General features: G+C 41.5%; 1 protein-coding gene across 2 annotated transcripts in view; it reads right to left on the bottom strand.

Moving 5' to 3' along the window:
• Window positions 1-26,282, bottom strand: part of LOC115773733 (plexin-B2-like) — a 228,335-nt gene extending 202,053 nt beyond the window's left edge. For both annotated transcript variants that reach the window (XM_030720626.1, XM_030720627.1), the window contains exon 1: window positions 25,827-26,282. The gene's annotated coding sequence lies outside the window, so the exon portion shown is untranslated. The remainder of the gene's footprint in view (window positions 1-25,826) is intronic.
• Window positions 26,283-26,798: the final 516 nt, after the last annotated feature.

Below are 26,798 nucleotides of genomic sequence, written 5' to 3'. Positions count from 1 at the left end.
ACTGATGATGAATGTGATAAAGAAACGCTGCTCAATGAACTCAATGAAATCTTTAAATTACAGAAAGAAGTACTGCAGCTCATCACTTGAATGTTGTCCTATTATTTTCTGTTAATTCATGGAAAATATATATATTTTTGTTTTAATCTGTGTACCTACTGTTAAAAAAATAAATTAAAAAATCAATACGTAATAAAAATTCAGGAGTTTTCTGATATTTAGTAGTTCATCTATAAGAAAACAGGAGTCATTTAATGGTTTGTCAGTTACTAAGTGTCTTTGTCAGTAATGAGGATGTAAAACTGACCTCTGGCTCAGATGAAATTATTTAATTAGGCCTCAGTCACTGAGGACTGAAGACCCGCTGAAGACCGCCTGGCAACCAGTGATCGGTAGGTAAAAATGTCTATTCCTCAGCTGGTTGTGAGCGCTTGCTGGAGCCACAGTCACACAAGCTTAGAGGCTGGTCAGAGATCCCATCGTAATCCCTACAAGTTGGTGAGTGGTTGCAAGAAGGTGCTGCACCGAAACCCTCCTCACAACTGCTTTGGTCTCCAGCAGATCGCTGCACCCCCATCCACCTCAGTTTTCAAAGAAGACACCAACTTGTTTGCAAAGAGTTGCTAACTACTCTCCAAGTGGTTGTAAAAACAACAACAACAACAACAAAAAAAAAATAACTGCAACACAAATTGTTTGCAATTTTTGAAACAGTTCGTGATTGCTTGCATCGTTTCCATGCAAACTATAAACGACCGCAGAATCTGTTAGCAACCAAAGCAATCACAAAGGTTTTTGGTGTTTTTGTGACTCCAAGGACAGCCACCAACCTCCAGCAACCACCTGCCTGTAAAATGCTCATAAAACTTAAAGTCCTGGTAATTTTTGTCAGTATATTAATCAGTTTTCTATGAATCTAGACTAAAAATGGCAAAACTATAGTTATGCCTTGAAACTGATAGTGTCATATTTCAAATTTTGTTTTAACATGGCAACAAAAGGTCAGGATTCGAGACTGTAAAAAGATAACTGTCCTCTCTGAGCAGCATCAGAGGCACAGTAATGAACTGAAATACTCCTAGATAAATGACAGCAAACAGAGCAACGTGCAACAATATATCCTGTTTAAGTTCCTTCTCATGTGTTGCCTCTGATCTTGGGTTTCCTGCCACTTACATGTTCCTTGTGGGTTTACTGGAATTCAATTACAGATGTGGAGCGGATGTTTGTCCAGTCAGACATGCTCAGTCTCAGATCTTATCCAGTAATATACTGCCAAATGAAATGCACCACCAATTATTCAACCCACACATGACACGCTGTTATTTAGTACTTACAACATTCAAATGGAGGTTAATACAAAGAGACAGCAAAACTGTAACCGACAAGAAGCAATCACAAAAACAGACACACACACACACACACACACACACACACACACACACACACACACACACACACACACACACACACACACACACAAACAGAGATGGATGAGAGACAAATGTCCTGACCTTCCCACAATCTTCCTGCCTCTTTCCATACCGACAGTAATTACTGCCGAGATGCTAAAATGACCTAATGCACAAAAACAGAAATAAACAAATAATCCAACTCAATCTGCAGACCTCTGCACATGAAAGCATATTTGTTGGAGAGTTTCACACGCAGGCCGAGCCAGACCTATTCAGTGTGGTGTAGGCTTTGCAGTGTTCAGTAAAGAAAAATCTAACATGTGGTTTCATTTCATCGTAACAATGTGACTGCAAATGGGTAGAGCTCCTCTATTCCACTGCTGTGTGTGAGACAGACGTAAACAGACAAAAGAGACAAATGAAAAATGGGAAAAACAACAAAAAGACACGCACAACAAATTAGGAGAGCCAGTTCTATTTAGTCCCAGTTTTCAGTTGCAGAAATACTCAGATTTGACCTGTTCTACTTTTCCTTATGTTCTCTTGTATTTATGCTGTTACTGATGTATATTAAAAGTGGCCAAAGGTTTAAACAATGAGGTCAGCATATAAAGTGCAAGTAATCGTTGTGAGCCAAAGGCTTGGGCTTCGAACTCCTCCAAACACTCGGTTTCTTTTCTTAATCTTAGATATGAATGAAATCACCAGCAAACTGACACAGTCGGCCATAGTTTGCATGGAAGACACAGACTTGTCTGTTAATACTTGCCAACTAGCTGCAAAGAGGGGCTCAAACCAGAAACAGATCGAAAAAAGTAAAAGTTATGTGCCTAACTGGTGCAACCAACACATTTCAAGAGGCACAGCTGGCGAGTGTTTGCGCTCAAGTCGACATCTTACAAGCAAACTGCAGGTGACTGTGACAGCAACCTCCAGCAACCACTTGCCAACCAGTCAGGGAACGTGCATTTTTAGGATCCAGATCTACGTGACTGAGGCCAAATACGATCATACTAAGAGCTCTGGATGGGGCCAGAATTTACAAAATGAAAATCATGCTGTGTGAAATAAGACCCTCAAGCTAGCATTTAAGACCATAAATGTATCTGACAAGTGTTTACTGATGAGATAAATGAAGTAAGAAGCAATGTTATTTTCCCATAAACTTCTACTGTCAGACTTCCTTTTTGCAACTGCTTGAGTCGCTCCATGCTGGCCAAAAAATAAATAATGCAGGTTTCCTGCAGCTGTAGTGGGTCATCTAATCAGAAGGTCAGTGTTTTGATCCCTGGTTCCTCCAGTCTGTGTGCCAAACTATACTTGGGTAAAATACTGAACCCATGTTGTCCCTGATACATCCATCGGAGTGTAAGATAAAATCCCGTTATCATAGAAAAGAAAAAGTGCTTGTATGAATGCAGGAAGCACTTTTTAATGCTCAGTCATCTTTAAGTTAACTGTTTGTGAACTTTAATGCAAATGTTTCTAGGAAGAAGCAAAGAAATCCAGGCAGGGAGGGAAAAGAAACGAATGATGCCAAGAATGAAAAAAGAAAAGAGAGGCAGGCATGGAGCCAAGTCATGCAGGGTCAAATGCACAGGAAATGAAGCACATGAAAACACACACACACACACACACACACACACACACACGCGCGCGCGCGCACACTCTTCATGTGATCCTGATGCTTTCGGCATGACTCAGAAACCAAGAACAAGATTTCTGCAAGTAATCAGGTTCTGAGATCACCCTCCAAAAGCATGAAGAGCTCCAGAATAACTTCTAATGAGAACATTAGATGACAGACAGGCCTGGGTAACAATTTAGGAAAAGACTTAAGTTAAAGTTAAAGAAGGTACTCAGGTTTAATGTTTCTTAAGAACGAGGTCATAGAGGTCAAAATGCAGATGTGGGAAACATATCACTGTCCTTCATGCAAGCTATGTGCGACTTCAGCAGCCCAAAGAAACCACATTGGTGCAGCACGCTCTTTGGGACTCATTTCACCTAGCAACAGCTCGCCAAACCAGTCATGGGAGACACACTTGGGATGCTATCCATGTGGTTGCCAGGGGATCTAGGCCTGTGTGATTGATACCTGACAAAAATTAATTAAACTAAAGAAATATTCATATTTCTCTGATCAGATAAAGTGAAAAAACAAATTAAAGTGGCATTAACAGATTTTCCAGCCACCAGGGGGGCAGAATTCTGACATTCACTGTAATTTAGCTCTGGTTTCATCGTTAGCAAAATATCTTTAGACTCTTAAGCATTTTATTTTTGTAACAGCAATATTTTCTTTTGTTTTTTGGGGGGTTTTTTTGCCTTCTTTGTAGCAAAAAGCAAAAAGTAACCTCAAACTCAACAAAATCCCCTGCAGGCACAAACATAAACCAAATGATGGATGTATCCTAATATTGAGACTTCAAAATGCATTCAGTCACAGCCGCTGATTTTTGGAAGCTGGGAATATTTGGACACGTTACTACCATGCAACGGGTCACATTATTTATCAGTAACGCCATTTGAAATGCACCAAATTTCACCAACAGCTGTCAAGAGCTGTCCCCAGAGGCCCGAAACACTTTTGTAGCAGGCTGTGAACACATTCATTTCACCTGTAAAGTTAGGCCTTTAAACATGGGAGTCTAAGGGGACTGACTCACTTTTGGAACCAGCCTCAAGTGGACATTGGAGCTTCATTTTTCAGCCCTGGTGGCTGCCACATGATATATATCCACAGAATTACATATTTGGATGACGAGGGCCATTGAAGGGTGTGTGTGTGTGTGTGTGTGTGTGTGTGTGGGGGGGGGGGGGGGGGGGGGGGGGGGGGGGGGGTAGTCATAGGAAGCCATGAATTAATTATTTAATATGAATGGAGAGCTGAATAAAGGAACAACAAGACAATGGAATTTGTGCCCAGGTAGGATGTGAGAAAGCTGAATATGATTTGAAGGGTAAGGGTGGGGTTACCGGTTAGCAGTGGCTGTATTTTCATAATAAGAGCATGAGAGAGATTCCACTTTTAGACTGCTTGCTTATGGTGAATGGATGGAATGACAGATGGATGTTAAAGTTACAGTACCTGATTTTATTAATTCTTGAAAACACAATTTCATGCAGGTTTGTTTCCACTGGGAAGAGATCAGCTTGACTAACCAACACAGGGATATTGGAAGCAGGGGCTTCAGCAGAAGAGAGCGTTTCTCACAATTATACAGTGGTCCCAGTTTTCAGGATGGATGCCTTTTGGCCCCTGTTTCGGAAACGAATCCGGCGCCCTTGATTAGAAGTTGGAAGTGGGCAGCATAGTTAATCAAATTTTGAGGTACACACCACTATGACAGATGTAAACAGGCTTCTTTTGCTTAAAGCAGAGTAAAGACTCACAGCCACATAATCCTTTTGTATTCATAACACAGATCCTGGACTCAAAGACAGACTACCTGGCAGAGAGAGAGGCAGACACAAGATGTGGAAGGTGGGTGTTGAAAATGTTTGGTCTGACCAAAGTAGGTGATCCAGAGTGAAAAAGCGGAAGGTTAGGAAGATGCCGGAAAACCAGGAAAAGTCAAAGAGCTGCACAGATCTCACCCAGCAGGACCACACAGACACACACAAACACAAAGCCACATCTTAAAGCTGCAGCAACCCTGTTAAACTGTGACAGACTTTTATTCAAGCGTAAAGCAGCGTCACTTGAAAGTACTGACAGTCCCTGATTAGTGTGTGTGTTTTCTCCCTCTTCCTGACCTCCTGCAGCCAAATGGGAAATCACTTGACAAACATTACTGTAGTCTTCAACGGCAAAGGCCCTGCTGACCTTTCTTTGCCTCAAAAAGCACCCGTCCTGTAACCCTGTTAACATTGATTTAACCTGGTTAAACTCAAAGAATCAGACTGTACTTCAGGGCTAGATTTTTTTTTAAAAAGTTAAAGAGAAATGCAGCAGAAACACAGCACAAGGAAAAAAGCAGCCTAAAGCCATGCTGGTGGCTCTCTGAAGCTCTATTTAGGCTGAATGTCAGCATTGCTCTGCTAACATGCTGAAACATACAGGTATAATTTACCATCTTAATGTGATGCCCATAATGACACTCCAGAAAAAGACAGGGGGCAGCAGGAAGACGTCTTCTGAGGACCATAAATGTGACGTGCACAAATTCATTCTAATCAGTCCAGAAAATATCCAAAATACAGAAATTTGATTTTAAAAAAGACATTAAAGACACCTGGACGCATCCTCCATGGACCATGAATGTTTGAACAAAATCCAAATACATGGACAGAACTCAAGCACAGACTGTACATAAAGGATGGATGTTGCCCACATTTTGAAGCTTTTAACCTTAGCTTCATGGCCAATGTCACCTCAGCTATTAGAGCCAGAAGTATCCATATTTGTTAAAGAGGACAGAGTGATTTTGCTCTTATTTGTAAGGTAGCTGCATTTAAATGCAAATTAGAATACATGTACAAGATGCCTAGTTAATGGCTCACTTGCTAGCAGACAGCTAACCAAATGGCATATCTCCAACTTTAAGCCTTAATAAAACTTATACATGTGAATTATTAAAATAAAGAAATAACCACTGCACAGGATTATAAACTATCCATAGAGGGCAGAACTGTTTTTTGTAGCATGCTGTAATTATCTTTATTTCTGCCGTAAAGTTGGGCATTTTAACATGGGAATCTATCAGGATTGACTCGCTTTTGGAGCCAGCCTCAAGTGGCCATTAGAGGCACTGCAGCTTTTGGCTTCTGCTTCATTTTCAGGCCTGATTGTTGCCACTTTCAGACAATCGGACAGCCAAATTACTAGCATGGTTTTCACTGAGTTTATGTGACCACACGGCTCTGCGTGTGATGAAAACACACGCCATAAGTTTGTTGGCAATTAAAAAAAAAAAAAAAGGTAGGATTTTATTTATTTTTCTTAATTTTCCACAATCCCAGGCATAATTTTACTTGACAAAGTCAAGTCTGACAAATACAAAAGGACAGGAGGAAAATAAACTGAAGTGAAACTGAAAAAAAGAAGAAAAAAAAACAATAAAGAACTTGCTGATTCAATTTAAAATGTGCATGCTTCATCTGTAATCAGCAGCGTGTGTGTGTGTTCACCATGATTACCATCACCGCATGAACAGTGGCATGATGATTGCATGATAAGGACAACAAGTAGTGCCTCCACTTACTAAGCAGGAGACTTGCACCTTTTCATACTAATTCATGCAAAACACACCGAAGGGGTGAAAGCCAAACACAAAGATAAGATTTACACAGAGAGCGAAGTCAAAGCAAGCGAGCACACCGCGATTCAGACGTGTGGGAAAGTTTTGGAACTAAACACTCAAAAGACAAAATAGTGGAGGAGAGGACTGCGGTTTGGGGTTTCCTGTGGTGAAGACCAGAGGTCAAACAGCAGCCATGGGAACACACACACACACACATCCACATATCCTTCAACTGCAGCCACACTGAATTTAGGAGACAACTGTGTACAACCGTCACCACCTGCCTTTCCACATGTGTTAGAAAAGGTAAAAAAACACCCTCAGACCACATGTGAGCAGACCGCTGCCCACCTAACCCACACACACACACACACACACACACACACACATTATATATATACTTATATCTATATATATACACACACAATCTCATGGCACCATGCAGGTCTGAAGCAGGTGTAACCATTTGTGGCTTTCACACTGTTTCATGTTTATCTCTCTCACTCTCTCTCTCACACACACACACACACACACACACACACACACCACACACACACACACACACACCACCACACACCACACACACACCACACCTCAGCTAACAGCCAGCAGTGTCAATGAGATGCCAAAGAGCCTGCAGACAAAGGCTGGGGTTGTGATCGCACTGATAGATTAGCATCCACGCTGACGCACATTCAGCTGAAAATGCAGCTTCTTCTGGTAACTGATGACTCCAGATGGTTTTTACTGTGAAATCTGTTCATATATGGGCACTAATTAAGGTTAAAGGCAGAGTAAGTATTCATCCAGACAGCAGGGCACGGAGCGGACTACATACATGTAAAACCGGCTTTAATGCAAATTAAGGGCTATAAACTAGATGAGTGTTAGATAGTTAAGTAGACTGTGGTTTTGGAAAATGGATAAATGTCCATTATTTTGTAAACAGTAAATGGACCGGCACTTATATAAACACTGTTCTACTATTATTCAAATATTTCCAAGTGCTTTTCTCCACATTCTCAACCACAATCCCATAACCACTTTATTCCACAGTGCTTTAAAGTGGACCTATTTTGCTTTGTTTTCAGCTCAATTTCAGAGTTCGAACGCACGATTCACACTTCAAAATAATCCTTATTCATCTTAAACTGCGAATGAGTGCAGCCCATTACTTCACTCTGTCAAACAAGCAGTTTCATCTCCTCCCACCCTCCCCATGACTCACATTTTTAAAACAACTACTAGCAATAAAAGTTATATCTTAGTAAGAAAAGGTCACCCTGATGTCAAAGTTGTGCCTACTGCTGTAAATATTTCAGAAAGGTGAACAGTCTCCATTTCAGGCTTGTGTTTGCCAACTTGTCTGCAAACAATTTCAATCTTCCACACCAAACTACAGCCAACCACTGCAATCTGCTACCAAGCAAAGCAGTCAGAGGGAGGTTTTGATGCAGAATCCTCTTTGTGGCCAATTTCACCAACAGCCAGCAACCCTCTTGCTAACCACACATTTCTCAGATCTAGGTGTATGCGACTGAGGTATTGTCAGTACTACCAAGTAGTCTATGCCGGTCTTTGCTTGTGTGACTGAGGCCTTATCAAGCCAAGCGTGTACTGAAACGTAATACTTAGTAGAGCTCTTTATACTTTGGTATATGAAACTATAAAGTTCATGTGACTCATCCTCAAAGATAACTTTAAGTAAAGTCAACTTATCAAATTTTTACAACCCCTTAAGTATCACACTCACACACACACTGTTTCAGGCCCGTTTTCTTCTCACACACACACACTGCTCAGCACTCAACGCGACACCCCCCGGGGAGGGAGCAGCTTTCAGGAGATGACACGTGGTTTTAATTACAGCCCACACAGGGAGGCCCTTCTCACCTCTAAAATACTCTGAGCGCCGGCACTCTGTTGACCCTAACGCTCCACTTGCATTTACAAGAACAGTCCTCAGACATGTGGTTTGTACGTTTGACACAAAATAGAGCCACATTGTATTCATGCCACATATTTAGGTATTCAAATATGTTGCATTTTCAGGTCTTATCAGGAGTTTGTGGGTTTTCATTGCAGGAAAGCTGTTCTTAAACACCACTTCAGGGTTTCAGTTTTCTCTTACTAACTATCTAAGATGATAAAACCTCAAAGCCACAGACTATCGATGCAGACCGAAAGAAAACACGGCAAATTCCCACAGCCAAAGATCACACCTCGCAACTCAGAAATCCCCAATGGAGCAATGAAAACTGAAAGTGTTTCACATACCAACAGGATTACTGATGGCCACACACACAAAAAAAAAAAAAACAGTCTTCACCTTTGAGAATGTTTTTAATATTTGCCTATATAATGAATCTCTTGTTTCTGTGCACAGAAAGCTTTAGCCTCTAGATTTGACTAAGCCTGACACCAAAACCACAAAGTAGTCCTCACAAATGTATGCAAACTATGCAGTACTTGCTTCAGAGTTTGGATAAATGGAAATTATTTTTTACCACTTAGTTAACATGGATCGATCAATTTAATGCATTTTGGGAGGATTTCTTTTTACCAGCTGGTGGATAGACTGTTGTTGCCACTTGTCTGCCCATTCAAAAAAAAAAAAAAGTACATAAGCAATTTTTATGAAACTTTGGTAGAGAGGACGCATAAGGAAGAGGAAATCTGGAGGTTAATTTATGCACATTACTATTGAACCATATGCCTGATTTTAAAAATGTAGGCATTTATTATTATTTAATTATTTATTGTTCACTGGCTATATGTTTTGTCCCAATCTTTACTAAAATTGTCACAGATTATTGTGCTTCCAGCCCACCACACTGCTCATTTTTATTCTTGGACTCTCTCTGAGTAGCTTTGTATGAAAGTTCAAAATAATCCTTATGTATCTTGTAGTGGTTGCAGACCATTTTAGCTCCTCCCCCTTTAAGGCCAACCTTCTTCTAATTGGCTGCCCCTCACAAGCACAAAATATTAACATCAAGTGGGTGCTCACAGCCAGCGCTGCGGTGTCTAAAATGACCATATAAGGATATCCAGTCTCAATGACATCATGCAGAAACAAGAGTTTACGACAACAATCTGAAACAGAGCATTCAAATTATGTACAGTGACCTCAATATTTGAAGCTGTCGCCTCGTTTAATATGAGCATCCACCACTGTAATTGAATATATTGGAATATAAATAACAGCATATTAGGTCCTCTTTAGAAATTGCTTTTGCTCCACAAGCCATATATAAAAGAAGTCATTCATTCCATTAACAACCAAAGTCTAAACAAACTTTATTGGTGTACAAATAAATACAGAATTTTAATATTTTGGAAACTCACAACAAACATATGTGGAAAAAAAAAATGAGGCAAATTCAAAGCAGCAGTCTTTTAATACCAGTGGAACAAACTGAGCTCTGAAAACACTGGATCCTACATTTCCCAGAGTGCAATGTAACAGCCTCCTAATGTTCACTTCTTTCTAACCCCACACATCCAGTTTGTAAAGCACGAGTACTCTTACAGACACAGATTTGGGTTCTTTGCTAAAAGTTTTAGGACCTCCACATATAGAGTTGCTAAAATTAAAATAACCCAGAATACGTAACCTCATAAGTGACTCGGTTCAAAGAAAAAATAAAGAGAACAACAGTAAGTTTCAGAGCTCTGCTTTCATCAGCTTCACCCATCTGAACAAACAGAAGGCCGTCAAGGACACAACGCTTACACCTGCTACCCTTTGTACTGCAAACACAACCTTCAGACGCTCCCTGGATGCCCAAACAAACATCACACAAATGCACTGGAACCCAAAGGCAACACATGTGCACACACACACACACACACACACACACACACACACACACACACATACACACCACGTAATCGCCCTCTAAATGCTGCATCATCTAAACTGACCTGACCTGAAATCAGTGACTCAGTGAACAACAGCCGATCTGCACGCTTAGATGAGATGATCAGCACTTTAACCTGATATAAAGTACTGTCAGACATTCCTGCACTCAATTATCTATTTATTATTTTCTATAAAACAAACAAATAACATTTAACTGCACCCATGCAGCAAATCTTGATAATTTATAATATAAAAAAAACACAAAAAAAACCCAAAATGGGGACCTATTATGCTTATTTCCAGCTCCATATTTTAAGTCTTGGGCTCTGCTGGAGTAGTGCTGCATTATTCACAGTTCAAAAGCCCCTCAGTTCATCCTTTGAAACAAGTGAACAGTTTCCTCTGCCTTCCCTTTAAGCCAGCTTCCTTGTGATTGGCTGCCCCTCATGAACAGAAGAGTTAAAGAAGTAGGTACAGGTGGGTGGAGCTTCTGTGCTCATCTTTGGCTGAGCACAGGAGCTCCACCCACCCACCTTAAAAAAAAAAAAAAAAAAACTGCCTTCAACCAGGTGTTTACAACAAGTAGAAACTTATGGGGCTGAAAAGTGAAGCTGATGTGTGAGTGCCAAAAACTGCAGTTCCTCTAATGGCCACTTGAGGCTTGCACCAAAAGTGAGTTGATCCTTACAGACTCACATGTTAAAGTGTATAAACATGTTGACAGCCTGTCACAAGCCTGCAAACATAGTTCTTCCCTTTTCATAGTCCCCCCCCCCCCCTCTTTCATAACAACAGTACAGTGGCATAATTATCCACTTATCCATTAGGATACATTTAAGGCTTAAAGGTAGGGGCGTGGCTGAAGCCTGGGGCACCACAGCGGATCATCTGCCTCCATCTCATCCTCTGACACACCAACCCTCTCTCTCCTTCACCTTTCTGTGCACTGCCCATTGCTTTGGATGTTGGTGCCCATTATTATAACAATACATATGACAGAAAATAAGGAAAACCAGATCAAACCGTTGATTAATCAAATACTCATTTTAGCACCAATTCTTTTTGCTCACCATTTCGTCAGGTTTTGGTTGTTTGAACCTCAGCTCTACCGAGGGCGTTCATGTGGGTCAGTCATTGATAAATTAACTTCCATCATATTTCCTGTATGCCGGATGTGCCTTTATCTACAATTCTTTTAGAGAAAAACAAAGCAGACACACTGCAGTGATGCAACATCAATGTAAGCAGCAGTAATTCCCAGCTCATAATGATTTTATACAAAGTATTCCTTCCTCTGGCTCTAGCCCGTGGCGTGTGGGTTTTTGTTAAATTTGCTGGCTGATTGCATTAGATGCAGGGACTTTATTGTGGCTTAGATATCTGATTCCTCTGTTGCTTTTAAATGGAAAGCATGGTCTAAAGATAAAAATAAAATAAAATAAAATAGGCACCGGTATTGTTTTGATACGGATAACCTTGGAGATTAGTTTTTAGCACGTTTCAGGCCTTAAAGGACCATCCCAGTGGATTTGCACAATAAACCCAGTAAATCCGTGTAGTTCAGACATCGGTATGCTATCAAAATCAGATGCTCAACATGGGTATCGCATTAAAAAGAAATATGCCCATTGCTGGTTTTCATTAAAGTGCCTTAATTTGAGTTTTAATAGTGGTAAGTCCACTGAATGATCTGTGAATGAAGAGAAAAATGGGGCAGAGGTGAGCAGAGAGAGGAAAGGGCAAGGAGAGGAGGCGACAGCGCTGCTGCTTCATAATCGAAACAAGCGGAGGCCGTGAACAGAAGCAGCGCAGGAGGACTTGTGCTGTGTCTACATACTGGAAAAAGCAGGAGCAGCAACATCAGTGCTCCATCTGTGCTCACACAGGATGCGTTCAGGCCCAGTGCTGAGCTGCGAAGAGGAGATACCAGCAGCAGGATGAAGACACGGCAGTGCTACTCAAGTTTGACAACAAACTTGTCAAACTACCGTAAAGGGCAAGAGAAGCTTCTCAACAGTGTCGCCAACGGTTCCACAAGTCTGTAACTGGGGCTTAAGTAATTAAATATATAAGGCATGTGAGAGGACAGTGAGTCACTTAATAAACTAGAAGATCCGTAAAACCATCAGCCTCTGAAGGAGGGGTTTTCAAAACTTGTGAGGAGACCAGGAGAGAGGATGCTGGGAGGACCAGAAGCCTACCTGGGCCCAGAAAACTGACGTCATACTGACGCTTTATTCTACGCTTTTCCACCACACGCGATGACGTGCTGCCTGCGGGCCCGCGGAGACTGCCGGCTGCCTGTCAGACGGGCTTCAGAGGTCAAAAACAACCGCTAGTCAGGGTCTAACTCCATCCTGGATCGCACCGTCTCCTCTCAAAACAATAAATATAACTTAATTACAATTTCTGCCACAGTCAACCAGCCCAAGTACAAGCTTTGTAAAAGTCTATTTTATGTTGTAATGACTTGCATTAGACTGCCACAGGTGCTCCCATAAGGTGGTCGCTGAGTACATGTGTCCTCCATGGAAATTAGCCCGAGGATAGAGGCTTGTTTTACAAGCAAAACTATAAATTACTGAGAGTTACAACACAGGTGTGTTTTGTGAGTTAACACTGATTTTAATGTTCCACTGTTTAAAAATTTAAACCTTTTGCCAACAGAAAAGCTGAGTACACTACTGAACGCAGAAGATCATGAATCTTCTTCGACTCTTCATGAAAGAAAAAACAACACACACTCCACTCAACACCAGAAAGAGTCTGAAGTGCATCCATCCTTCTAATATAATGAACCTTCTGCTCCTCCTGTAATAGGCCCGCACAATAGACTGTAGAAACTAGAATAGCAAGTAATTAAAGGCATTGTATGAAATTAAAAGGAGATAAAGAAATGCTGGCTGGAATCATTAGACTGAGGGGCATTGTACGTCTCCTCCCTCAGTCCTTTTTTGTCTTTTCATGTTTTCTATTCTTTACCAAGCAAGCGGCAGCCTTTTATTCATTTAATCATTACTCTGTCTGCTCGGAGTGCGACGCCTCACATCTCCGAACAGACTGACTGACGTGACCCTGAATTAACAGAGAGAGACATAGACAGCCAGCAATACCCAGGTTGCTAAATGGCCCTCCATGCTTCCCACTCTTCGTTCCGCAGGCGAATATCTATCATCATAAACTGCTGTGTGTGAGAGAGATACAAAGCGTGTGTGTATGTATAAGCAGTCGTGATGATGAAGTTAAAGGGCAGCTGGGGTGAAATAAATGGTGCCCGATGGTTCGGCGGCCTCCGAGCACGACACTCTTGGGACTTCTGCAAACGCGTAATGCTGACAAAACAGACTTGCAAATTGTTCAATCAACGAGACATTGCGATCCGACTTGATGGGATCCATTTTCCCTCCATCTCCCTCGCTCTCTCACTCTCTCGAGGCTCCCTTCCTCGGTTTTGTAATGTGGAGGGCAGGATGGAGAAACAACATGGAACAATTTGTCAAGTGTCTACGTCGCACACAAAAGCTCGCCTTGTGCCATTTGGGTTCCTTCTCCACGAGAAATTGCCTGGAATGTACGTGCTTTCGCAATATTGAAATTTCCTTGAGAAACACTCAAATAAATCAGGTCTCATCATCACTAAGTGTACACAGACTTTTAAAATGTTTCAGCAGGTGACTGAGTCAGTCCGACTCACTGTGGTTTTATGAAGTCCTGGCTGCCTCTGGACCAGCACACAGTGGAATAGTGCAGATAACCAACAGTCAAAGGAGCCTTTGAGCAGAGATCCAGTGAATAAAAGTTCCAGGTACTTTGGTTGGATTCGTACCCAATAATAAACCCACAGATGAACAAACAGGAGGATGATGTATGCTATTAAGTCATCAAGATGCACAACCATCACATAAAATCAGCCATATGTTTCTAGCTTTCTACAAAGATATTCTCACTACTCATAAGAATTAATTCATTCATTATCATCTGTCCTGAGAGCTCCCTGAAAAGCCTTCAGCTGATCCAAAATACTGACAGGGACCAGAAAGAGAGTGCAGATTTCTCCCATACTGGCTTCTCTTCATTGGCTCTCCTCAGGTCCAAGGTCTTGAATAATCAGAACAAAGATTTTGTCTTGAAACATCAAAAAGTGCTTCTTTATCTGCTTGTTTGGAAAGGCTGTGTGCCACACTTTTATATCCAGGCTTCTGATTGGCTAACATTTCCCCACCTGTTGCTTTGGCGTGCTCTCGACAGCTATTTTAAAACAGTACTCGTATGGACAGGATTTTCTTTTTCCAATGAAAGCAGAAAATCCTTGTTTTACAGATGTCTGTGAACATGTGGATGTAGCCTAGATCTTCACAGTGCTGCATTTGCCAGTTATACACGATGAGAACCTCCATCAGTGTTTGTGTCCAACTCTCCACTCCAGCTCAATGCAACAGAAAGGAAGGAGGCAGCATCCTCTGGAGCTATTCAGCAATTACAAGCTAATCATATACAGAGGCTCCGCCATTGTTTCTTTATACCGCTCCTACCAACACATAAAAGAAATTACAAGGTCATTTATAGAGTTCAAATCTTAATGACCATAAAATTGTCAGACCACTAAACCAGCAAAAATTAAAGGGTATAAAAAAAAGAAACCATAAAGAGATGGCTCCAAAACGCAGGACCTCATTTGTAACTGTAATTTGAAGTTGGCAAGCCAAGCATCAATAAAACCTATTTTCTTCACCTGGCGTGAAGACCAACAAAGGAAAATTATGAAACAGACGGTACATTAAGTCTTCCGTCATGGATCAACAATGTTTCAGATGAGATTTAGTTTGACACGCTTCCTCTCGAGCTCACAAATGAATTTATCACTGGAGGAACTGTCAAAATGATTGAGCGACAGAGTAATTGTTTGCTGCAGCTCCACTTTGCAGTTCACACCCATTCACGGCTCAAGTTGGCACGGGGGCAGCAAGGGTTCACGTACAGTTCAAGACATTCGATTAACACGCGCTCAGTTTTCTTGTATTCGTTCAAGAGGCTGTCATGTTACTCTTTTAAAGGCAGACGCCGTTCATTGTGATCTGAAGCTCGGGAAAACACAATGTCAGCACTTACCGTGACTCTTAAAGTACCAGCACAGTATGATGATGGTAAGACAATTAATGTAAATGACCTGGAGCCAGCCACACGGTCTCTTCTGATTACGTGCAGAAATGCAAACTAGTAGCATCTTTAACTCCAGCCACATAAAAGCTCATCAGTGGTTTCTAGCTTCTAAACCATGATGACATAAATAAATTTGGGCACCTGGGGATGTCATTACATATCAAGTTAATGCCATCTGCTGTGACCGGCTGGGGCTGTGGGGAGGGAGACAGGACAAAAGACACACTGTGGAAGAGAGAAGAAATGTGAAGATTTTAGCAGAGATTGGTTTGGATTGGTTCACTCCTTTAGAGGGAGTGAACCAATCCAAACAAAATGACATGTTTTTGCAGGCAGTGCTTACACCCTGTTTTCCAGAACTCATTCATACAACCTCCATTAAGTATGCTATCAAACTTCAAAGACTTGATGAATTCAGCTTTTGCTCGCATTGTAGCCAAAGAATGGCAGCCAGAGGTGGTTATTGTTTTAAGACTGTCATCATAAACTGGTGCCTTATTTTTTTAAATGAGCCTGACACTCCTAATGGCTCTAATCTGCAGCACAGGCCGATCTGAACAAGTCGTGCACGTGTAAATGCTTTAAACATTTACACGTGCACATCCACAAAGAACAAGCGGACCAGAGCGCAGGTCAGTAATCAGTCAGGCTGGCTTCTTAAATCACAGCTCTCCACTCTGAGGCTCCCTGACAACAGCAGCGTAATGAGACCAACACATTAACAGCTGGACAAACAAAACACAGCAAAGCTCGTCGGCATACACGCCAGCCTCAATCAGTTGCACAATTCAAGAGGCAGGCTTTTTTAGCCACCGTGAGAGCTTTTCAGGGTTTAAAATGCACTCAGAACAACCATCCTGCAGTTATAAAGTTGATCACTTAGCATCGTTTTCTGCGATTGAGTCAATTTAGGCCCGCTTTCCCCACACCTGCAGCGCTGTTTACAGAAATCAAAAACGATTCTGCGTAGAAGTGGTTCTGAAACCACGAGAGGACATGAAAGCAGATGCAGGCCGGAAAGTTGACTATTAAAGGAGTCATTATTTTATCAAAGATTCACAGATGCACATGCTCAGAGCCTGCTATAAATTCACATAATTTTGACGTAAATAAATGTCTCTTTTCACAACTGCTGAATGCTGATGAAAGCCTCTACCTTTTTCCTATTGTGAACACCTACACACAGATGGCTGTGTCCCTCATAGAAAGCCCCTTTCAGAGCAAAAAGAGTCAAGTTTTTGATGTTTCTGGAAGCAGAAGGATTTCTTAAATACACCGACAAGACGAGAAACATTCAGAGATGAAACGAGGGAGAGAAGAACAGAGAGCGTGCAGCTCTTTATCTTTAAGCCTGGTGCAGTTTGCTGTTGTTTATTACCAACAGGCTGCATGACTGAGCGTGCTCATTATAATGTAAAGGAAGTGTGAGACAAACAGAGCAGCAATGAGCATATATCAAAGGTGTCGGGGTGGCGGCGGTGGTGGTGGTTAGATATAAGATGAAGAATCTCATGGATGATCACTTTAAGAGAATCCACATGAGCGACATGTTTTAAATCAAACACAAAGTCTCTGAGTTGAGGCTGCAAACATGAGAAAACAGGAGTTATCACTTGCAGCAGACGCACATTTATGATTTAGTTTAAAAAAAAAAAAAAAAAGTTAAGCACACACTGACGTCACTGTGACATCACCCACTCGTTTGCAATTTCCTGCTTGGAAGCATCAAATTTGGCATTATGAACATCATCATCTTGGTTATGTGGAACCATATTTGGATGGAGGTCTAATCATCAGCTGTGGAAGAATCATGCAGATAAGTTACCTGCCAATTAGTGCATAAGTAAAACACAACGTTACTCACTAAAACTGGAGCGCAAGCTTCTTAGAATAAATAAGCGTGCTGCAAGCCAGATTATTTGTGAGATGATTGCATTAAAAATGCTTCAAAAGGCAGATTTTCAGTCCTGAGAGTGCCACTTACTGTTTTTATTATATATACATACATATATACATAAATCTATAATCATTTGATTATAATTTTTTTAATTATTTTATTATGGAATGTCAGAAAAATGTGAAAAAAAGCATTTTTCAGAAGACAAAACTATCCACTGATTATTAATATTTTTCTGTACCAACTGAAAATTCATCAGCTCAGCAAAAAGTGAACAAATTCCACCTTTTTTCAAATGTAAAACCCTTTGTTATGTTAAACGCTGGGCGAGGGGGTGGACCTTTGCTGCATCTTATTCCACTGCTTTTTTTCAATCCATCACGCTTCCTGTTCATCTGCAGTGTAGTAAAACATGCACTGGTATTCCACTGTGTGAAACTTAACAGCATTTCCAACTATTCTGTAACATTTTAGACACATTAGTAACATTAGGCTGCATTACTGCACAGACACAGGGTTGGTTACTTGTTTTATAACAAGGAAACTTTTTTAAATATTTCATATTGAGGCGTCAGTTGAGTTCAGCCCATAAGTTTTACAACAGGAATGACGACAATGTGATGTCATCAAAGGGAGGCAGCAACATACTAGACAAGTGAACAGTGAAAAACAACAAGGCTGAAACCAATACTGTCTCTCTCTGAGTCATCCAGCAGACTTTCTGTGCAGTTATTCACACACACACACACACACACACACACACACACACACACAGGGAGCGGCCACTTATGAGAACGTTGCTTTGACAGACCAATCAGAGCAGGGCTGAATGTCAGCTAGTCCTGTCATTAGTGGAAGTTGGAGGACAGGTGTGTTAGTTTTGCCATAGTTGCGGTTGTTTTATCAGATTTGTCGTCTTTATTCCCATTTGTAATGTCAAGCTGCGATCTGTGCCCATTTAGAAAACAACAAACTGAATTCAAATAGATATTCGAGCCTTTCTGTCAGGAAAAAAAAAACTTGCGTGGGTGTGGTAGGTATACAATTTAATGCCGCACTCAATTCATGTAGTGCTATCCGCCCACTATAATGCTGACTGTAAGCTGTGTGTGCAGATGTGCAGCTCTGCACACAGGAGTTGTTTATTTTCCACTTCCAGCATAAAGAGAAAGCACTGTGGAGGAGAGCACTGAATTATATTTCACCTTGTTTTCATACATCAGTGGATGATTTAGCCGACCTTGATTGGCAGAAGTAAGCAAATGGATCTCAGTGAGGCGGGTAAAACAATATTAACACTTGTCTGGGTCTTTGTTCCCCATATTAACTTTTTTTTAAAATATTTTTTCATATGAAAAACTATTAATGGGAAGATGCATTAGGAACCAGTTTACGGTTGGTTCTGTTGACTTAAAAATGTAGATATACATAATCTGCTGTGCATATGCCCGGGTGCTGCTCTCTGGGGCCCTTAGCTTGCAACACACTCACAAAAATCCTGTATAGAAAAAATAAACTGCAGCTGACTTTTAGTTACATAAAATAAAAAAAAAAAAAAAAAAAAAAAGACAAAAACACTACAGCTGCCCGTTTTTGGTAAACACACCTGAGGTTTACACTATGAACCAAGATCAACACAGCCAGGCTTTCTGTGGCTTAGCTGGCTCAACAAATCCTAAGACAGAAAATAAGCCTATTAATTCAACGTAATTATTTTATCACTGAGCGCACACTCGCTGCTGCTGTTTATTTCTAAGGTGACGGCTGCACGTTAGAGGTCTGAAACTTTAGACCGAATCCATTTAAACACTGATTAAGCATTAGCTCACCAAGCTATTAATCTTGCTTTCCTCACTGCGCACACTTTCATATTTTCCTGCCTCATTTCTCCAAAATATTTGAAAGAAACTCTGCTGCTCGTCTCATCTAATATAAACTGTTATATAAACTATGTTTCTTTATCTCAGAGCCGTTAACCGCTAAACAACAACAACTGATTCAGTGGAAAACGCCAAGTATACACACACACACACGCACACACACACACACACACACAGAAAAACAGCAGCACTAATGACAGCCAACACACTGTGGAACACATTTGTACATCGCTGAAGTATGGGAATGCTCTGTGACCTCTGACCTTTGCCACTCACTCCCTGTGACAGATGAAGAAAGTGCATCTCAGTCTTCACTCGCTCTCTCTGCCAAGTTATGAAAGATAATTTCATTTCACGCCCTGAGTTTAAAAAAAAAATGACTAAAACAGATGCTGCCTAAAAAGCTTTCCTCAAAGTTTTACATAAATATGAAAAGACGCTGAACGAGAAGGCAGCAGATCCTACGAGGAGCTCTGCTGTGAAGCTGCCCAAATTTTTAAAGATTACGTTTTTAGTTGCAGAATCACTCGGCACATGCTGCAGAACGTCTGCGCACCACCCAGCAAACAATCAGTAATGGAAGCATCGCGTCCATCTGTTACAGACGGTTTGATCTCCAACATTTTGTTCAATTTCACAGCTTATAAATACAGATTAAAACCAGCGACTGCCATTTTCTGCAACCACAGGAACAGTCTGTTCAACGTGAGGCTGTAAAGCAAACCTGACACAGGACGTTTGGCTGAATTTAAAAAAGTAATTTAAACCAACAGTCGCTCTTTGCAAAACTAAACTTCCACTCATTTTTTTTATTTATTAAACATCAAAATAAAGACTAAAACTTCTTGGTGCATGCTAAAAAAAAAAAAACCTATAAAAGCCTTTCATCAAACCACCTGTTTGGAGAGATGAAATTTGAAGAGGATGTTTTTAGCTGCTACATCCGTCCGCCGTTAAAATAAAAACCGCCTGTATGCAGATTAAACTGCCGGGTCTTCACATTTGGTAGATTCTTTGTAAACCTTGCTGCAGTGAGTCTACAGCGGTGCACAGGATTTATTTTAAGGTTTTAGTTACCAATTTGTTTTTTCTTTCTGATAAAGATTCAATACTCAGCACCGCCTGCAGCAGAGCAGCGTCACAGCTCAGCAGACCCACGTGCAGCTACTGTAAGTTGTTAAATAGTACTGTAAAGGTCATCCACGACACCATCATTTTCACCTAAAAACCTGACACACTAAAAAATATAATATTGGAAAGTTGTACTCTCTGCAACCCCTCAAGTGTCCAGTATTGGTGTAGCACTTCTTTTTAAAGCCTGTCTCGTCTGACAGCTTTTGCAAGCTTTTGCTTTTGCACATTTTTCAGTTGTATAGTTACGTTGGTTTTACCTACAAAATGCACGAATGCCTGTCAAATATGATGCATTATTGCTGATTAAATCCGATGCATATACACTCAGAGTCAGGGTTGAGAAACAGCTACACAGCCTGGGATTCATGCAAGATCCCCCTGAACTAATAACATGATGAGCAGTAACAGGATATCGCCTGCAGCCCCCAAAAAATATGTTTTTGGTTTTATGCCTTTTTTCACACAAAATGTATCAACTTTAAGAACTTGGTGACTCAATAATTTAGCACTCAAAAAAGGGCTATTTTACACAATGAGTATTTTTAAAGTGTGCTGTTCCAGTAATTGTATTGTTGTTATACTTATTGAATCACTGAATTGTCTGTATTATATTTTTAGAGCAATTTCTGCTGTTTTTTAACTACAGTTTGCTATAATCATCATCATTGTCTGGTTGTGCTTTGACTCCAGTACAGCTTACTATCAGGTGAAGTCACTGACTGTGGCTTGTGTACATACATAAGCAGTGTAACATAACTTCCTTTGTAAACAGAAATAGCTGCTATGTTTGAATGCAAAGGTGTTGCTCAACCACCAAACTGCATTCCACTTAAACAGGTTTCTGATAGTCAAACGGTGGAAGTGCAAAGGTGATGATAATGTACAACTAAGCCTGACAACACACAGATAAGAGAATCGGCAACATAAAAAACACACTGCTGCTTGGGTGTGGCTGTAGACCCGCTCTTTTTAAATGGAAAAACACGAGACTAAAAAAATACAAATCAAAAATAATTAAGCTTTTATTGTTTTTTTACTGCACAGACAGAAGCCCATTAAAACTATTCAGTCACCTTTCTCGGCCTCCTCGGCATTATTCACATGCAGCACATGCTCTGAGCATGTGCTGCAACTCTTGGTTTCAAAGAGGCCCGGCCACCAAATATTTGAAAGATGCAAATATATAAAAAAGATTGCAGTGTGGTTATTAAGCTCGGGACTTTTTGATAGTGAGAAATCCAAATCATGCAGCAACATATTCATGACTGCTGTGGATGGCTGAGGTTTTCAGGGTGTGTCTGCCCTTCATGGATCATCACCACAGACTTTGATGACAGTTTGACCCACGTCCATCTTTGCTAATGTGTTTATATTAGCCAATGAAAAAGGAGGAGGTCCGCACTTAACAAGGTAACTCAATTCACTCAATTTCTTGGTGACGGGTGGGTATTTAAACAGGTGTGTAGCATTGCCTTGTTAAGTCTGAAGAAGGGCATTCCAGCCTGAAACGTCACTTCTTTTAAATACTGATGGATTAAAATTTCTCAAGGAACTTTTTGGTGTGCGGACCTCCTCCTTTTTCATTACGTTTTGCTTGGATCCAGCACCCTGGTTAATTTTTGGATGTGCATTTTTCTCTTTTATTATTTATATTAGCCAAACCATAGCTCTGTATTTAGCCATAGTCTACAGACATCAGCTCCTCTCTAACAGCTGTCAGTAACCGTTCCTCTTTTGTTTTAATCCAAACTACTAGGTCAAACGACTTTGGATGCCATAACACAGCTAATAAGCTATGCTACATTCCTCTGATTTGGACCATCTGCCTGTCTTTAGAAAAGTAAAGGTTCGTCCCAAAACTGTACAGTCATAACAATCTAAAACAGCTATGCCTTTGGCTAAAGGTGGGACAGCAATATCCCCTTTTACAACTCAGTTTCTGTGTCTATAAATCACATTTAAGATTTAATAAATCATTTAAATTAACTAGTTTGTCCAAAATGTACCTACCAGTTTCACAGACACTCATTAATTTACAGTCTAACTACAGTGCTGTGAGAAAAATGAATCCACCCCCTGATTAAAGTAATAGTTTTCTATATGACTTTATTTGTGGAAGAGTTTTGGCCCACTCTTCTTTACACCGTCACTTCAGTTCATTGAAGTTTGGAGGTGTTTGTTTTTGCACAGCTGTCTGAAGGGTCCACCACAGCGTTTCAGTCGGGTTGAGGTCTGGACTTTGAGCCGTTGCAGCACCTTGATTCTCTTCTTTTTCAGCCACTCTGTTGGAGAGTTGCTGCTGCGCTTCAGGTCATTGTCCTGTTGAATGACCCAGTTTGGTCCGAGCTTTAGCTGTCAGACAGACGGCCTCACACACGACTCTAGCATACGTTGGTATACAGAGGAGTTCATGGTTAACTCAGTGACTGCGAGGTGCCCAAATCCTCAGCCGTCCTCCACCGTGCTGACAGTTGGTATGAGGCGTTTGTACTGATATGCTCTGCTTGGTTCTGGCCATATGTGGTGCTGTGGATCACGGCCAAACAGCTCCACTTTGGTCTCATCTGTTATTCAGAAGTCTTGTGGTTTGTTCCACAAGGCTTTCTCCTGGCCACCCTTCTAAACAAGCCATACTTGATCAGTCCCTTTCTAATTGTACTGTCATGAACTTTAACCTTTGACATGCTGACTGAGGCCCGTAGAGCCTGAGATGGAGCTCTGGCTTTTTTGCAGTTTCTCTGAGCACTCTACAGTCTGACCTTGGGGTGAATTTAGTGGGTGCTCCAAGCTAACAAAACTTCTGCTTTTATAGAGGTGATCACACTTGCCGATGATCAGTTAATGATGATTAGCAGCGTCTAGCTGCTGCTTACCTTCTTAATTCCTATGGAAGCAGTAAGGGCGTACTTGTTTATTCACAGGACTGCAGCCATCTCCCCCACAGTGATTTCATCATTACAATCTCTAAGCATGTGGCTAAAAGGTACATAAGTGCACTTCCTAAACATGTCAAACTAGTCCTTTAAATTCTTGAAACCAGCAGGAGGTGGAGAGCACCAAATATAGCAACTTAAACTATCAGCTCATCCCACATCATTTCCAGTTCCATCTGGTTTTCGCCACAGCACACTGTACGAGTACTGAATATTATAACCTGCCACTTCTGATTTGGCTGAGCCTTCAGATCAGGGTAAAACCAGTTTAAACAAAGAGAGAAGAGAAAGGTAATCTCAAGAATCCCCAAAGCTCTGTTACAAATGCAAAATGTCTCTAGAAGTTATCCAAACACACAGTTAACCTGCTGGCTTCCAAATGGTTAAATGTCATAGTAATAAATGAATAGAAAGAAGCCATTGGCCTTTTATTTTCCTCCTGTGGGTTCTCCATTTCTACGTCACTGAGCTGAAAGTCAGACGTCCTGCTGAATCAACCCAATGAGCAGCCAGTGAAATTTCCCTTTACCTCCAAAACGACCGCACCAACTCCAAAAGAAGTCTGAGATAATCCACAGCCCAGCACCGTCTCCCTCTAAGGCTATTCAATACAAAGCTCAGCTGACAAGTAACTTCACTGAACAGAAGATAGTGCTTGTGTTGTGCTGTGTGTGGCATGAGTTAAAGCTGCCCCTGAAATAGCCGGCTTTAGGAAAATGTTTAAAAAAAAAAAAAAAGGATTTACTGAAGAGCTTATTCAGAATAACGCAGCGCTTTTGAACTATCGATCGCTTTAAGAACACAGAGCTGCTATTTCATTGGGAACACTGCTTGAACAAGCAGCACAACGAGTGTTAGGACACATTTCCATCACTCATACTGACACTGTAAGTACAACCCTGTAATTGGGTGCAAATTTATGATAAAAAAAAAAAGGTACTGTATGAGTTATACAGTTTCTGGTCACATTTGATTGACTCCTGCTCATCCAACTTCCCACCGGTGACTGCAGTAACTCAGACATGACAAGGAACTGCTCAAGCAGCCTTGAAACTGCACGCTCAGCTGATCGGAGCATCCTGTTAGCCGTAATGACAACAAACAACCTGAATCTAAACAGAGCTGTGTGGCTCCAGCTATAATGGTTTTATGGCACCAGAGCTCAAGGTGCAGAGTGGAGGCTATTCTAATCCATTAACTCACACCATGGGCAATTACCTTCCCATCCTGTACAGCAGTGCTCTGAAGCAGATGGCCAGCAGCACAGTTCCAAGATTCATAGTTCCTCGCATGAGATGGGGGCCAATGTGTTTTAATGACCTTTGGAGCCAAAAATTTGACTAAGTACAACCATTATCTGGCTGCTGTTGTAATGGTTTAGGCACTTATGATCGATACTACTGCCTTCAAAAAAAACATCTGCTTCCACCACATTACATTAACTACAATGTTAGGGATATCTAACTGATGTTGAGTTACAGCTCACAGCCTTTTATAAAGCCCTTCCTCCTCGAGATAGGTTGGAATTAATGGGCAGAATCAATAAAAGATAATGGTTTTCTACAGCTGTTGTAAATTCCAATATGTGAAGTTAACACTGGAGGGAAGACGGTCTGGAATACATTACTGTCGCCGACTCAACAGGATCAAGCCCACTGACTGAGGCTCCAGATGTTCTGAGTCTGATAGGTCCCAGCACATCCGCTGTCTCCCATATGCCAGACTTCGCTTAAAAACCTTGAAATTAAATGATCCTAACCCATCTGCATATGTAAGATCCTTAAATCCTGCAGCCAATCACTGCAGGCCAGACTCCATCTCGGCTCGACACTTTTTAAACTTATACAACACCGAGTTTTAAAGTGTTCCTTAGTGGCAGCTGATTACATGGATGAAATCATGTCCAAAAGTTCACAAGTTTTTTTTCTCAAGATAAGGCAGCGATCGCGGATGGTTTGAATGCCGGAAAACAATGCCTCCAAGATAAGTTTAAATCAAGACCCGAGCACCACGGCGCTTGTTCAATTCGCCAATAATCAATACATTTTTAAACCTGAACTTTTCTAAGTGGAGTTTGGTGTGGCGTTCTCCCAAAAGGGGACACGGGGAATTCACGCGTTCATGAGGAATCACGAGTGCTTTGGAGATCTTAAAAATCCTCCTTAAAGTGGTGACAGGTTTTGATAACTGTTCTTGTGGAAGAAGAAGCGTTATCCTGCGTTGTGAAACAGATAAATAGTCATTAAACAGGCGGTTAAAAACTACCGAACAGGCAGCCAGACGCCGCTCAACGTACCTCTGGATCCGCCGCTGTTCCTCTGCGCTGCACAAGCCGCCTCTGCCTGACAGTATTCCCCAATAAAACCAAAGTCAGATCATGAAACTAGTCCTGTGTGTCCCCGGTGCTTCCAAAAGTTCCCAAAATTACATCCTGGTATGGGAGGGAGGAGGGGAAGGAAGTGCCGACCGGACCGGAGCGCAGCGCACGTCTGTTTCAGCCGCTGCAGTGAAGTTTACTTTAACAATATTCCCACGACAAACAAGCAGACGCGCTGCTTTCTGAGTCTTTCCCCACGCCCAGGAACTATATGCCCCGCTCAGGTGTATTCATGACTAAGCCACACACGCGCGTACACACAACACACCACATCCAGTTTTTGAGGGCAGGCGCGCGTGTTTTCTTTATCCCGAGCCGATACGAGCTGCACGCATCCAGCAGGATCCTGTGCCAGGAGCTCCGCGGAAACGGCGCGAGACGTAACAAAACTGGGGAGTATCAGGGTGAAGGCTTTTCTTCTTCCTCCTCCTCCTCCTCCTCCTCCTGACACTAACCCCAATGCCTGTTGGCGTATACGGTGCGTCAGGTTTGCAGAAGTCAACGCCTTAAATAGGGTCCAGTTTCCTTTCAAATAAAGGTTTACTAAATAACAGGATAGACAGGAGATCAGTCACATACACAAAATAAGTGTACCAATGTCCTCGAGGTACAGACTGAAAAAGAAACTGAAATCACAGTAATAAGGGCAGTAATGTTCAGCAGGTCACTTTAAGTGACCCTAATTCTTTTGGTGAGACCCCGAAGGGTTTCTGGGTTTGAATCCAGTCTGGGTCTTTTCCATGTGGTGTTTGTATGTTCTCCCCATGTCTGCTTGGGTTCTATCCGGGTTCTCCAGCTTCTTCCCAAAGATATGCACGTTAAGTTAACTGGTGTTTCTACATTGGCTGTAGGCGTGAATATAAGTGCAAATGTTGTATTCCAGCTGGGGTA

Source organism: Archocentrus centrarchus, chromosome 23 (assembly GCF_007364275.1).
Source record: "Archocentrus centrarchus isolate MPI-CPG fArcCen1 chromosome 23, fArcCen1, whole genome shotgun sequence".
NCBI lineage: Eukaryota > Metazoa > Chordata > Actinopteri > Cichliformes > Cichlidae > Archocentrus > Archocentrus centrarchus.
This window is presented reverse-complemented; position numbering and strand designations above follow the sequence as displayed.